Source organism: Arachis hypogaea, chromosome 20 (assembly GCF_003086295.3).
Source record: "Arachis hypogaea cultivar Tifrunner chromosome 20, arahy.Tifrunner.gnm2.J5K5, whole genome shotgun sequence".
NCBI lineage: Eukaryota > Viridiplantae > Streptophyta > Magnoliopsida > Fabales > Fabaceae > Arachis > Arachis hypogaea.
In genome coordinates, this window is record NC_092055.1 from 51,115,841 (window position 1) to 51,123,002 (window position 7,162).

The window sequence follows — 7,162 nt, forward strand, 5'->3', positions numbered from 1 at the left end:
CTGAATCTTAAATTGCATGAATTAAAGAGCAGAATGTAAATTGCTGAAATTAAAAGGGAATGGGGGTGATTGCAAGAATGGAGTTGCAGAATGTAAATAGAAAGTGGAAGTCAGAAATGGGGAATTCATTGGGTTTAGGAGATATTGAAATCTCCGAATCAAAACATGTTTATCTCTTCCTCAACCAATGCGTTCATTAAATTTTGCTTGGCAATCTTATATGATTGGATCCCAATTCCTTGGCTCACCAATGCTCTCTAAAAACAAACAAATTCCCAATCCCTTGGTTTAAATGTTCATAAGAAGAGATGATGCTTGATCACTGATTATACCACACAATTTCATGAACCACAATTTGGTAGGATTACATGTCACAATATCCATCCAAACCCCAATCCAATCCACTGTGAGAAAGCTTCTCTAGCATGAATCCTCCATTCCTTTCCCAAGGCTCCAAAGGATTCCAAGTATGAGTAGTTTCTTTCCCAAGACAACTACTCAATGGAATTAGATCGAGAAGCCTTCTAACAAAATTCAAGAGAAAAGATTGAAGAAGAAGATAAACTATTATTGATTCATTGAATTACAATAGAGCTCCCTAACCCAATGAAAGGGGGTTTAGTGAATCATAGCTCTGAATTCAATTACAAAGAAAAGGAAAACTAGCTGAAAGTCCAAAGTAAAAGTCCTCTCTAACTTAACTTCTATCCTATTTATACACTTTCTATATTGAGCTTCAGTTGTGCTTCTTGGGCTTTGAGGCCTCTCCTTGCTTTCCTTTTGCCTTGGGTTTATGATCCATAATCTTGATGAGGTTGTTGATCCAAATCCTGTAACATTTATTGAGCCAACTTAGTGATAATCAAATAATGACACATGACTCAATAAATTGAGATTTCAAACTCATCAATCCTTCAGGCCCAATCCCATAAACCATGATATTTAATTGGGTTTCATACCAAAGTAAGTTTAAGTTAATAATTGTGCTCAAAGACTAACTTAAATCACAATATTTTTGGCCCAGAAACCTTTTTCAAGAGTGGCGTTTAAGTTGTAGTTTAAGCTTAAACTGCAGCTTAAACGCCAGACACTTCCAGTGAGGCCATTTGTAGAAGCACGTTTAAGCTTCAGTTAAGGTTAAACTGAAGCTTAAACGTGGAATTGGAAGAAGGTAGCCCTGGAGAGTCATGTAGTCGAACACGTTTAAGCTTCAGTTTAAGGTTAAACTGAAGCTTAAACGTGGAGATAGGAAGGGCAGCCCTGGAGGTCGAACACGTTTAACCTCCAGTTTGAGGTCAAACTGGAGGTTAAACGTGGAAAAGGGTGGAGGCATACTGGAGGTCGAACACGTTTAACCTCCAGTTTGAGGTCAAACTGGAGGTTAAACGTGGAAGCTTAGAATGGTGGCCCTGGAGGTGTCGAACACGTTTAACCTCCAGTTTGAGGTCAAACTGGAGGTTAAACGTGGAGATGGAGAGAGCAACCCTGGAGTAGAAAAGCTATCGAACACGTTTAAGCTCCAGTTTGAGTCAAACTGGAGCTTAAACGTGGAATGGCCCCTGGTACTCTTCCTGGTTCTGGCGTTTAACCTCCAGTTTGAGGTCAAACTGGAGGTTAAACGTGGAACTCCTCCCTGGGTGGCGTACTCATTCTGGCGTTTAACCTCCAGTTTGAGGTCAAACTGGAGGTTAAACGTGGAATGCTCCTTAAGTGAGGCTTTTCATTCTGGCGTTTAACCTCCAGTTTGAGGTCAAACTGGAGGTTAAACTTCAATCCCAGCATTTCTTATCCTTCATGATTTTGGCGTTTAAGCTCCAGTTTAGGCTTAAACTGGAACTTAAACTCCACATGTGATATTCAAGCTTCCTTTATTGATTTTGTTGCTTCCTTGCTTAGCCTCTTCTTCCCTGAAATCATCCAAACAATTGCATCAAAGTCTTGCAAAATTTCATGAGAAATCTTTCATTCATAGCAATTAAGTAATAGAACTAAAACTCATGGAATTTGCATCAAAATCATATTGTTTGGATGGTTCATTACTTTGTTCTTCATTTAACCATTTTTGGTTACTTTAAGCTCAAGAAAATGCATAAAACAACTAAAACTAACAGAAAAATGCTAGTGAAACTAGCCTATGATGCCTTGGCATCAACTTGCTGGTTAGTTGTGCGGAGTTGTGAAAAAGAATTGAGATTATGAACGTGCGTACCAAGTTTTTGGCGCCATTGAGATCACAATTTCGTGCACCAGCGAGCGTCAATGCTTTTGGGCCTCATCCGCAATCGACCATGGATCCAAAATGCTTCCGGCTCAGCAATGACTCGGAGGATCGAGTCCCAATCAAATCCAAACTTCTCTCGCTGACGTAAGACTTCTTGGTTGCCATCCATGTCACTCGGTACCGGTAGGACATTAAGCACTTGCTGAATAGCCTCTTCTGAAACTGAGACTTACTTCCGGCACATGTATACCGATTGAAGGGAGGAGAGATGGTAGTTAGTGTAGAATTCTTCCACCCAAGAGAGGTTGATCTCCCTTGGTTTCCTCAAAAGAAACTCCCATTCTCGCTATTCAATGCGAGGTAGAATATAAGGAGCAACCTTGTCCGGCGGAGCAAGTAGATGCTCAGGATGATAGTTCCTCACAGTTATGGAAGGGAACATAAGTTCACAGAAGCGGTTGGGGAACCTTGAAGAATCTTTTGCCGGTTTGCTCTTTTCATTCTCATCAATAGGAGCGGGTGTCTTCGCCTTCTTGGATAGGGGTTTGGCTCCTAATGAAGAGTGCGCCTTAGAAGTTGGTCTTTGGGGTGCCCTCTTTGCGGCCAGTTTCCTTGGAGCTTTCTCCTTGCCTTTCTTGGTGGCCATCTTGAGAAAGGAAGGGAAATAGGAAGACATTAAACCCAAAGAATCATTTTAACAAAAACATGCAAGTGAAAGGTAGTGCCTAAAAGAAACATTGCAATAATCTAATCATAGAGACATGGGTCATAACACTTAGCATGGGATGCAAGAGGAAGTGAAGCATGCAAAATGGCATGAGAAGTAAAGACTCAAGCATCCATAACAAAGAGCAAGTCATGTTCAATGAGTATCTAATCAACAACCAAAGTGGACTCAATGCGTATAGAAGACAACAAGTGAATGAGGAGAAGCATCCAATTGAAAGCACATTATTAAAAGAAACCAAAACGGCATTCATGCATTTCCTCGAACACTTGGCGTGCAATTATCAAGGAAAGAGCAATTATGATATACTCAATCAATTTAAAGCCCAAAATGAAACATCAATCATCACATAAACATCACATCTTGGCAAAGATAAAGAAAAAGAATGACAAAAGATATATTAAAGCAAATAAAACTCAAATTTAACATCCATGGAAAAATGAGGAAAAAGAAAAAGTAAGCAAACAAAAGTGAGTCATATAATCATGCAATTAAGAGAAACTAAGTAAAGCAACAAAAAGAGTCTAACTAAAGGATGAAATAATGTAAAGAAAATGAAAGAAAATAAATGGAAGAAGTAGAACCTTGAGAAGTGTAAAAGAGCAAGGTTGAATTTTTCTTTTGTGAAGATGAGAAAGAAATAAGAGAGATGTAGTGCCACCGGAAGAGGTGGTTGTCGCCAGTGAGTGGCCGGAGACGGTGGTGGTGGGTTGTGGAAGGAGAAGAAGAAAGCAGAAGTGATAGAGAAGGAAGAAGAGATAAAGAAGATATGAAAGGGGGTGAGAAAGGGAAACAGAGCAAGGCGCGAAGCTTTAAAACTGATTCGCGCAACCGACGCGTGCGCGCACAGTGTGTTGGCGCGTCGGTGAGGAATTAGCAAGGGACGCGGACGCGTCAATGGCATGCACGCGCGAGGTCAGTTGTGCCTTTGGCACATAACTGGCATAAAGTTGGCATGAGTCTCTGGAATATGTACCAGAGTGGGTGAGTGGCGCAGGCGCGCGGACGGACACCTTGCGCGGACGCGTGCCTTAAGGAATTTGCGACCGGCGCAGACGCATCAGTTCTGGCACAAGATTGGCCCAAATGTGGCACAACTCTCTGGTTTTTGTACCAGGGAGTTCATATATTGCCATTGATACGCGCGCGCACACTGCGCTTGCGCGTCGATGGGTGATTTGCAATGGTGCGTGCAGGCGGCAAGTACGCATATGCGTGAGTGCCTGGCGCGAGATGGGCACGAAGTGAGCATAACTCTCGGGTGTTTGGCCCAAGAGTTGGGAATACACCACCAGCGCGCGCGCGCACAGTGCACTGGCGCGTTGATAAACCACTATTTTACGGTTTATCTTGTGCTTAATTGAGTGGTTTTTATCAACTCTTTACCCACTTATTCATACTATTTGCATGGTTTTACAATTCCTTCCCAGAATTTGTGCTATGATTAAAAATATGCTTCTTTGGCCTTATATTTGCTAATATTAGTCCTCTCTTATCACCATTAGATGCCTTGATATGTGTGTTAAGTGATTTTAGAGATTACAGGGCAGGAATGGCTCAGAGGATGGAAAGGAAGCATGCAAAAGTGGAAGGAATACAAAATGTTGGAGAAATTGCTAAGCTGTCCAACCTGACCTCTTCGCACTCAAATGGCTATAACTTTAGCTACAGAGGTCCAAATGACACGGTTCCAGTTGCGTTGGAAAGCTAACGTCTAGGGCTTCAATTTGATATATAATTTGCTATAGCTTCCCCAACGTTAGAAAATGCGAACGCGTGAATGATGCGCCCACATCGCATCTGCGAACTTCAATCCACGCACGCCTCCGCGTCGCTTTGCCGCAACCTGAACGTACCAGAAATCGCTGGGAGTGATTTCTGGGCTGTTTTTGACCTAGTTTTCAGCCCAGAACACACAGATTAGAGGCTATAAAGTGGGAGAATGCATCCATTCATAACATGCTTTCATAATACACAATTTTAGGATTTAGATGTAGTTTTTAGAGAGAGAGGTTCTCTCCTCTCTCTTAGGATTTAGGATTAGGATTCCTCTTAAAGGATTTAGGATTTTCAACTTCCTCTCAGGTTCAATATTTCTTTTACTTTGTATTTCTCTTTTACTTTCAGATACTTTAATGCTTTCTTTTAATTACTTTTGTTGCCAAATTGGCTTATGAACCTTTCATGTTAGAATTTTCTATTATTAATGCGATTGAGATATTTTAGATTTTTATTTAGATTTTTATATTCTTGGTTTTAATTGATGAATTGATAAATTGGAGACACTTGAGTTATCAAACTCATTGTTGATTGAAAATTGGAATTCTTCAAGAATTAATTCGAGTTCCAATAACTCTAGCCTTTCCCAAGAAAAGACTAGGACATGAGGAATAAAAATTAATTCATCCACTTAACTTACCTTCATAGTTAGAGGTTAACAAGGTGGGGGAAAAATCCAATTCTCATCACAATCGATAAGGATAACTAGGATAGGACTTCCAAAATTCTCATACCTTGCCAAGAGTTTATTTTATAGTTATTTATTTATTTTATTCTTCTTATCATTTAACATACTGCTTCCTTACTTTCAAAACCCCCAATTTACAAGACTCATAACCAATAATAAGAGCATACTTCTCTGCAATTCCTTGAGAAGACGACCCGAGGTTTAAATACTCGATTATCAATTTTAAAGGGGTTTGTTACTTGTGACAACCAAAACGTTTGTAAGAAAGGTTGATTGCTTGGTTTAGTAACTATACTTGCAACGAGAGTTTACTATAACCTTTAAACCATCAATCTTCAGTTTTTTCACGCGTCGGTGCCCATTTTTCCCTTTTTTTTAACATCAACATAACTTCTATTCTAACACATTCTTGCTAGGTGCTTGAGCCAGTAGTCAAAGAGAATATCCCACAATTTCATGCACTATCCAAAACATAGCATTCTCCCTACTTCAACAATTCATCCATACTAAAATGATGAAAACTATATGAACATCCTATCTATTCACAAGAAGAATAAAACTAGCATTCTTATGCAATCAATCAATCATCAAGAATTCACAAAATTCACAAGAATTTAAGGTCATAAACAAGATGGTATATACAAGGAAGATCTTACCACGGTGGGGTGCCTCCCACCAAGTACTTTTCTTTAACGTCCTTAAGTTGGACGGTCTTTTTCTGAAGCTTCCTCTCTTCTTGGTGTATCCTCCAATAGGTACACCTCTAGCTCTTTTGGGGGCTTGTAGCTATGATACTTCTTCACTCTATGTCCATTCACTATAAAAGTTGGTTCATTTTTGGGATCAAACAACTCCACCACTCCATAGGACTTTATTTCTTTCACCTTGAAAGGTCCTTCCCATCTAGAACGGAGTTTGCCAGGCATGAATCGAAGCCTTGAGTTGTAGAGGAGGACCTCATCACCTTCTTGAAAGTCCTTCTTCCGGATGTGATGGTCATGGAATGCTTTAGTCTTTTCCTTGTAAATCCGGGCATTCTCATATGATTCGTTCCTCAAACACTCAAGCTCCTCTAGTTGTAACTTCCTGGCTTCACCCGCCTTGGCTAAGTCCATGTTGCACTGCTTTACCGCCCAATAGGCTCGAAGCTCAATCTCCACCGGAAGGTGGCATGCCTTACCATAGACGATCCGGAAGGGACTCATCCCTATCGGAGTCTTGTAGGCCGTTCTATACGCCCATAGTCATCTCATAACCGGAGGCTCCAATCCTTTCTTTGTGGATTGACCACTTTCTCCAAAATCCTCTTAATTTCCTGGTTGGACACTTTCGCTGTCCATTTGTTTGTGGATGATAAGCAGTAGCAACCTTATGCGACACTCCATAGTGCTTGAGCAATGCCTCTACCTTCCTGTTACAAAAGTGGGATCCTTGGTCGCTCACGATTGCTCGTGGCGACCCATAACGGCATACAATGTGATTCCTAATAAAAGAAACAACGGTATTGGCGTCGTCAAGGCGGGTAGGTATGGCCTCTACCCACTTTGACACGTAGTCAACCGCTAACAGAATATACAGATACCCACTAGAGTTGGGAAATGGTCCCATAAAGTCAATACCCCATACATCAAATATCTCACAGAACAACATAGGTTGCTGAGGTATTTTATCCCTTTGGGATGTGTTTCTCGACTTCTGACACTGATGGCAAGACACACATAACCGGTTAGCATCCTTGAATAAGGTT